Genomic DNA, 9165 nt, shown 5'->3' on the forward strand with positions numbered 1-9165 from the left:
ACTGTCTAAATAGGATTGGCTAATTGAATCCCCATTTTACAGGTGGAGCCAGAGAAATTAAGTGACATGCCGAGGTCACACAGCAGACAACTGGCCAAGCTGAAATTAGAACCCAGGTTCTCCGACTCGCAGGCCCCCGTTCTTTCTACCACTCCATGCAGTTAACATATATAATGTATCAATAGATATGTTTAGGTTTGGTCATATGGCATTTTTCATCATTTCCACAAAATGCCTAGATATCTAATCTAGACACTCCTCAATCTATGTAGTTTTTCATTTGAAACCAGAACACACAAGCAATTTCATTCAGGTTTTTCCTCAGGAAGCCCAAACATAAGTTTGTGCATCCCATGTCCTTTTGTTTCTCTGCAGTTGTTTAAATGGATAAAGAGCAGTGATTCAAAAATAAAGTTAAGGATTAAAATTTTTAAATTTGCACAATGACTAGATTTTAAAGGTATTAAACACAAGCTTATTAGGAGTTTCCATTTAAAATGTTGAAAGGTGTTTAAATCCTGATAAATATTACCTATTTCAAAAAGTTACATAAATAAATCATATGAGCTAATAGATTACATTGGGGCCCAATCCTATTGAGTTTTCAGGCTCTTCTATACCTTAGTACAGATAAAATCAACCTTTCATCCATCACTGTGGGTTGATGCTAAGTGTAGAAGATCCTGTTATGCATCTCTATGAGGCATAGTTTCAATTCTTAAACTGGATTTGGACCCCTAGAAATATATTTGTTAACAGGGTATGGAAATTAGATGATAGTGCTAACTACTCAACCATAAGCCTTTTTCTCTCTGCAGGTTCGTGTACACTAGATCAAGGGCCCTATCTTTAGAATCACTTAGTGTCAAAAATTACATGAATGGAGAATTGTTGGAAGTGGGATAGATGTTGATAAGGATGCGTTTGGAAATAAATGTGGGGAGGGTCAGGAGTTATACTAGCAACAAAAACAATCTAGCAAAAAATGAATCCAACAGACAAGTCTGTTCAAAGTTCAACGTCTAGAGAATAAAGACACCAACAAGGATCTTGGTGAAATCACAGCATTCCAATTAGAGCAATGATCCTTGGGTATAATGACTATTTTGTTCCCAGGGGTGCCTGGGAACCCTCACTCTAACCCTCACTCTAGGCTTCAAGGCTCTCCATCACCTTGCCCCTTCCTACCTCTCCTCCCTTCTCTCTTTCTACCGCCCACCCCGCACGCTCCGCTCCTCTGCTGCCCACCTCCTCGCCGTCCCTCGGTCTCGCCTATCCCGCCGTCGACCCCTGGGTCACGTCCTCCCGCGGTCCTGGAACGCCCTCCCTCCTCACCTCCGCCAAACTGATTCTCTTTCCCTCTTCAAAACCTTACTTAAAAATCACCTCCTCCAAGAGGCCTTCCCAGACTGAGCTCCTCTTCCCCCTCTACTCCCTCTGCCATCCCCCCTTTACCTCTCCGCAGCTAAAGCCTCATTTTCCCCTTTTCCCTCTGCTCCTCCACCTCTCCCTTCCCATCCCCACAGCACTGTACCCGTCCGCTCAACTGTATATATTTTCGTTACCCTATTTATTTTGTTAATGAATTGTACATCGCCTTGATTCTATTTAGTTGCCATTGTTTTTATGAGATGTTCTTCCCCTTGACGCTGTTTAGTGCCATTGTTCTTGTCTGTCCGTCTCCCCCGATTAGACTGTAAGCCCGTCAAACGGCAGGGACTGTCTCTATCTGTTGCCGACTTGTTCATCCCAAGCGCTTAGTACAGTGCTCTGCACATAGTAAGCGCTCAATAAATACTATTGAATGAATGAGTTGCAAAAGAGGAACACTTTGAGCAGATAACTAGTACTTTGAATATGTACAGTACACATATTTTCCAAAGCTCTTTCACTTAGTCTTGTTTTATCCTCACAACCTTTCTGGGAGATCGAGAGGTAGATACTACCATTCCTGTTTGGCGGTTGAAGAAACTGAGGCCCAGGGAGGAGTGAAATGAATGAAAAGAAATGAGAGTTGGCCTGGAAATTTCTGGAGCTGTGCTGCTACCACCCCCACCGTCAGGATCATTGGGGGTATGGGGATCCAGCTTAGAGAGGGAGAAGAGAAAGAGGATGGAGGGAGAGGAGGGGTTTCACAGTAGTTACCTTTCGAGCTTGAGGTTGTAAACCTAGATCAGGATGTGAATATCAAAAGTGTTGGGTAGTCATCAACATCAATGGTATTTATTAAGTGCTTGCTATGTTGCAGAGCACCGGAGGGAAACACTTGGGAGAGCAAGTCATACAGCTAAACTTGGTGTAGTCATAAGGATAGAGACTTAGTCACCAGTGTGGAACAAATGGGGAGGTATTAATAAAAATGTAATATCCAAGTCATTTTCATCAAAATAATCTTGATGGTGGGCCTTATGTACCTGGTTGTTGGCACCCCTGGGAACAAAATAGTCATTATACCCAAGGATCATTGCTCTAATTGGAATGCTGTGATTTCACCAAGATCCTTGTTGGTGTCTTTATTCTCTAGACGTTGAACTTTGAACAGACTTGTCTGTTGGATTCATTTTTTGCTAGATTGTTTTTGTTGCTAGTATAAGATGAGAGTGGTGTGACAAGGCCATTCTAGCATTTGGAGGTGAAAGCTAATCTTTGGTTTACACAGTGAGCAGGAGTAAATCACTGCTATTTAGGTTTTCATTCCCATGGGATTCCGCCACTCTTTTCATGTCTCGGCATTGCTGCCATCCGTCTGTTGAAATCCCTCATGAACAGTTACCTAGATTTTGATCTGGCCAGATTCTTTTACAAAAACTTCCCTTTTCAGTGCCAGCATTAGTACTGAGGCACAACGTGTAGCTCCTCCTAGGTCAGAACCAAAAGGAGCCCAAGAAGCCTGTAACATGACATGTATATCGAGCTGAGGCTCTGGTGCAGCCAGTGTTGGGGTACTAAAACAGAAGAGATCCAGAATCGAATCGATCACCAGCCTGAAAGGTTTTCTTCATCAATTAAAGCCACAATTATAGTCCATATTAATTACCACAACAATGCTGAAGATTGCCAGTGAAGCCACTCCTGTGGGGATTCAACAACATTTCAATGGTGGTCTGAAAACATTCCTTACAAGAGAAGGTCTGTGAGACCCCAACCAGACAAAATGTGAAGGATTGGGGTTTGATTTTACCATCCGAGGAAGTCACCATCTCACTGATAAATGGTTCAGCCCCTGGGTCAGGTGGCATTCCTAAATAAATTTTTGTCGAGTTTGTCTGACTTGGAAATCCACAGCAAGATTTCCTGGAATACGTGGTTGACTGCCTTTAAGAAAATAACAAATGCAAGAGCAGACTGTGGCACTCCTGGGTGGCGGGGAATCTCATCAGTTTGTTGGTGAGGATGCCTTTCGAGCCCACTAAAGGATGTTGCCAACCACTCACTGTCTGACCTGCATTACACCTTCAGACTCCTTTTCCAACAGAAACGTTCTCTGTCTCACAACAAAGACAGAAGTGCAAGAAGCAAGAAAGCTTTACTTTCTTTGTAGGCCTCCTAAAACGCTTCAGACCATCAACAGATCTTGGTTTTGGCAACTGTCAAGCATAATTGCCTATTTTGAGACATTCACCAGGATCCTAAGGCAAACTCCCTGATGCATTGGGTGTTTGAGTCAGAGCTGCTATCAAGTGTATCTTGCTTCAAAGGTGCTAAGCAAAACATTGGAATAAAGTAAGGCCGTATTGTAGACCCAGTCCGTTTCAACCTCTTCTGTGCTACCGTGCTTGACAGCATACATAGGAACCTCAAATTGGGAAACCAGTCCCAGATCACCCTTCCAAATGAAGGTACTCTGAATATTATAGAAAGCAATATTTTAAGTGATTTTAAGCACATCACAGTCTTTTCAGTACTACAGATTGTCAATCAGCTTGCAACATTAATCATTCAGTAAATGGCATTTAATGAGCGCTTGCTGTGGGCCGAGCACTGTACTCAGTGTGTGAGAGTTTCAATGCGATACAGTTGGTAGACACAATCCCTGACCAAAAGGAGTTTCCCATCTAGAAGGGAGCAGATATTAAAAATCTGAAGCAGCATGGCTTAGTGGAAAGAGCACAGGCTTGGGAGTCAGAGGACATAGGTTCTAATCCTGGCTCCGCCACTTGTCTGGCTGTGTTACCTTGGATAAGCCACTTAACTTCTCTGTGCCTCAGTTACCTCATCTGTAAAATGTGGATTAAAACTGTGAGCCCCAAGTGGGACAACTTGATTACCTCGTATCTACCCCAGTGCTTAGAACATTGCTTGGCACATAGTAAGTGCTTAACAAATACCATAATTATTACCATTAAAATGAATTACAGATAAGGGAAGTAACTTTGTATAAGGATATGTACATAAGTGCTGTGGGGCTGAGGAAGGGGAGAACATCAAGTGCTTCAAGAGTACAGAACCAAGTGCGTAGGCGTGGAGAGAGTGAGCAGGGAAAAGGAAAACTTAGGGAAGGCCTCTTGCAGATGATAGAATGGCTCTGGAGGTAGGAAGAGAGGTGGTCTGTCGGTTATGAAGGCAGAGTGAGTTCCAGGGCAAGGGTCGATGGCGAAATACATGAGGTTGAGGTACAGTGAGTAGATGGGTGTTTTAGGAGTGGAGTGTGTGGGCTGGTTGTGGTAGGATATCCTTGAGGGAAAGGTTGGAGCGGGACAGCTGATTGAGTGCCCTACAGCTGATGGTAAGGAGTTTGGGTGTGATGCGGGGGTTATTGATAGGGTTTTGTTGGTGCAAGTTGTTCAGTCACCAGAGACTGATTTGCAGATCTGACTGGATCTCACTACTTAGGAAGTATATCAACTAATGAATGAATAGATCAAGTATGGAACTGAATGAGAGGCCCGACAGATCATTTGGGAGATAGTGTGTCAGCAGTGAGTCTTCAATAGTCATGCCAAATTGAAGAGGTATAAAACTGGTGGGGTCCAACCTTCTGTATGATTGTGACTGCTGAATCTGACTTCTCAAGCAGTTTTATTAGCATCATGCCTGAGCCAAGCTCAACATCAGATGTCAAGAACTAAGTCGTTTAACGTAGTTCATTCAATCACTCAATCATCCTCCTATATTGAGCGCTTACTGTGGGCAGAGCACTGATCTGAGTGCTTGGGCGAATGCATCAGGGCAGCAGACGTGTTCCCTATCCACAAGGAGCTCACAGTCTAGAGGGGGAGGCAGGCATTAATATCAATAAATAAATTATAAATGTGGACAGAAGTGCTGTGAGGCTGAGGATGGGGTGAATTTATCAAATGCTCAAAGGGTACAGATCCAAGTGCATAGGTGACACAGAAGAGAGGGGGAGTTGAGGAAAAGAGGGTTTAATTGGGGAAGGTGTTTTGGAGATGTGATTTTAATAAGGCTCTGAAGGTGGGGAGAGTGGTCGTCTGGCATATATGAAGGGGGAGGAAGTTCCAAGACAGAGGGAGGATGTGGGGAAGGTTTCAACGGCTAGAGAGTCAAATTGGAGGGACAGCAAGCAAGCTGGCATTAGAAGGGCGCAGTATGTGGGTTGGGTTGTAGTAGGAAATCGATGAGGTCAGGTCGGAGGGGATGAGCCGATTGAATGCTTTAAAGTCAGTGGTAAGGAGTTTTTGTGTGGTGTGGATGTGGGTGGGCAGCTACTGGAGGTTCCTGAGGAGGTAGAAAAAGTAGACTGAACTTTTTTTTTTTAAATGATCTGAACAGCAAAGTGAAATAAGCACTGGAGTGGGGAGAGGCAGGGAGTTTCAGAGAGGAGGCTAATGAGTGAGTAGTCAAGGTGGGATAGAATAAGTTATTGGATCAGTGTAACAGCAGTTTGGATGGAGAGCAAAGTGTGGAGTTTAACGATATTGTGATGGTAGGACCGACAGGATTTTTACTGACAGATGCAATATGTGGGTTGAATGAGAGAAATGAATCAATCAGTCTTATTTATTGAGTGTTCATTGTGTGCAGAGTACTGTACTAAGCACTCGGGAGAGTACAGTGTAACAGAGGTGGTAGACACATGTTTCCTGCCCACAGTGAACTTACAATCCAGAGGGGGAAACAGGCATTCTTATATATGAAATGCAAGTGTACCAACTCTGTTAAATAGTATTTTTCCAAGCATGTAATACCATTCTCTGCCCACCATAAGCACTCTTATGTACCTAAGGGCTGTGGGGCTCTGGGTAGGGTGAATCAAGGGTGTAAATCCAAACAAAGGGATAATGCCAAGGTTAAAGGTTTGTGAATTAGGAAGAGTAGTCAATTGTCTAGAGTGATGGGAAAGACAGGAAGAGGGCAGGGTTTGGTTGGGAAGCTGAGTTGTGTTTTGGATATGCTTAGCTTGAGGTGTTGGTGGGACATCCAGATAGAGATGTCCTGAAGGCAAGAGGAAATGTGAGACCATAGAGAAGAAGAGAGGTCATGGCTTGAGATTTGGGAATCATCCATGTAGAGGTGGTAGTTGAAGCCATGGGAGTGAGTAAGTTCTCTGAGGAAGTGAGTGTAGGTGGAAAATAGAAGGGGTTCTAGAACTGAGCCTTGAGGGACCCCCAGTACCAGGGAGTGGGAAGTAGAAGAGAGGCCTGCAAAAGAGACTGAGAAGGCGCAGTCAAAGAGAGGAGAACCAAGAGAGTTTAGGGTCAGTGAAGCCCGGTTTCAAGGAACTGTTTCAAGGAAAGGGATGTGATCTACAGAGTTGAAGGCAGCTGAGAGGTTGAGGAGGATTAGGATTTGTCAAGAAAGAGGTTGTTGATGACTTGAGCAGTTTTCCTGGAGTGAAGGTGGTGAAAACCAGATTGGAGGGGATCAAGGAGAGAATTGGAGGAAAGGTAGTGAAGGCAGCTGGGATAAGCAACTCTCTCAGTGCTCTGCATCTAGTAAGTGTTCCATAAATGCCATTAATCGATTGAAGGAGTTTGGAAAGGAATGATAGGAGGAAGATGGGGAGGTAATTGGGTGGAAGTGGGGTCTTGTCTTATGCTCTTGAATTGTTTCTGACCCATAGCGACTCCATGGGCACATTTCTCCTAGAACACCCCACCTCCATCTGCAATCTTTCTGGTAGTATATCCATAGAGTTTTCTTGAAAAAAATACTTAAGTGGTTTGCCATTGCCTTCTTCCATGCAGTCAACTTTAGTCTTTTCCCTTGACTGTTTCCCATGCTGCTGCTGCCCAGCACAGGTGACTTTTGACTTGTAGCAGATTGCCTTCCACTCGCTAGCCACTGCCCAAGCTAGAAATGGGTTAGGTATGCCTCTGCTTGACTCTCCTTCCTGTAGTTGAGTGGTAGGGTACTGGAAACTCTCCAGGTTTGAGTGATCCTGAGAGGGGCCGTGGAGTCCAGAGTAGTTTTTTTTTTTTTAGGATAGGGGAGACTTAAGCATGTTTGAAAGCAGAGGAGAAGACACCATTGTTGAGTGAGTGGTTGAAGATGGCAGTCAGGGAGGTCTATAATTTCAGAAATATTTGGGAACTTTGCTAAACATAATAACTGTGGGAGTCAAAAGTGCTTAGTATGACCAAGCACTGTTCTAAGCACTAGGTGGATACCCAATAAATAGATCAGGTGGTCTTTAGGAGGGCGAACAGTTAATGAATCTCCTTTTTACAACTAAGGAAACCAGGGTACAGAGAAGTTAAGTGACTTGCCCAAGGTTGCAGAGCCCCTGACCATAAGAAGTTTACAATCTAACAGGAGGATTTCCTTTGGTGGAAAGGGGCTGCAGTAAGGGGGAGGCCACCGAAAACCAGAAAAAATAGTCTTTCCCCCACCTCTAGTTTTATATGTTGCTTATCACATGATCATTTGAAGAATGATAACATTAAAGACTCACCTTCAATCTATCAGAACCCAGATCCTCTTACTCCCAGGCCTCTCGTCTTCTATCAGGCCATACTGAAATGTCAAATTGCTGAAGAAAGAGTAGCATTTGGTTAGAATATCTCATGGTGTTGGCATGTTGGTGCTCTCTTTGTACACATATATTATGAGCAAATGTACTTCCAGCAACATTCAAAAAATAAAGTCCTTTTTTATCTCAATAGCTCTCCGAAATAGTTATCAATAGATTTATAGAAAGCATATTAAGGATTATCTTGAGTTGCATTCTAGAAGAAAACCAGCCTAATTCCACTCAGTAAAATTCAGCTATTGACCATACATTCTCTCTAGCTAATGGGAAAAGCCAGAAATAGGAAATCCCAGTTTGCTTGATTTGTTGATTACAAGAAAGCTTTCAATTCAGTAAAATTTAACTCTCTGTATCTAGGGTCAGTGAAACGAGAAGCAACGTGATGTATTTTGACCTCAGGGAGACCCATCCTAAGTCTCTGCAGTGGAGGAAAATAAGACTAACACAATCTGGCTAAGACTATTCACACCCATATTGGAATGAACACTTCTAATTGGAAGAGGGAATAGAATTAATGGAAACAACTGGTTCAACCCCTTATCTGGCTATTGTGGTTGAAAATGGTGCTTCAAAATTAAAGGCACATATAAGAATTTCAAACACGTGCCTCATATTAGGGTAGAAAGGTGGGTAAGAGGGATCAATTTTATTTCACTGAATTCACGAGGAAGAATTCAGCATTGTTTCAGATGTGCAAATGCAGCAGCTGATAGCCAAAAGGAGATGAGTTTTCAAAGGTTGTGACTAGTATGGAATGAGATACATCCACTGTATTGGAAATGTCTTGGTTGTGAACAGTACCATTGACACTGCTTGAATAAGTTGTTCTGTGTCACATGAGAGGATAGATACCCCAATTTAACACGCTCTTGCAGGTGAGCAGTATTGGTGTTGAGGAAAGGATTCAAACCCCCTATTAGGCTGTGCGATCAGAACATCTGATTCCTGACATCCAGAGCCAGTGCTACATTTGCAATGAAACCAAGAAAGGTGAGGGCTAAAATGGATGTGTCGGGGGAATAATAGATGGGAGAAAACTAGTTTCTGGAAACTGGTCTCGGAACATCTGAATTCAGGGGGAGGGAACAGCGGTGGGGACAGCTGGGACTATGGCGGGAAGAAAACAGGCCTAGGAGGAGCTAGAGTTGAAGAAAAACTTCACATCTTGGGAATGGGCTTTGGACCAGAGTGAGGCAATTCACAGGAAAGGGGCATTAAAGTAAAAGAAGGAG

The sequence above is a fragment of the Ornithorhynchus anatinus genome, chromosome 6, assembly GCF_004115215.2.
Source record: "Ornithorhynchus anatinus isolate Pmale09 chromosome 6, mOrnAna1.pri.v4, whole genome shotgun sequence".
Taxonomy (NCBI): domain Eukaryota; kingdom Metazoa; phylum Chordata; class Mammalia; order Monotremata; family Ornithorhynchidae; genus Ornithorhynchus; species Ornithorhynchus anatinus.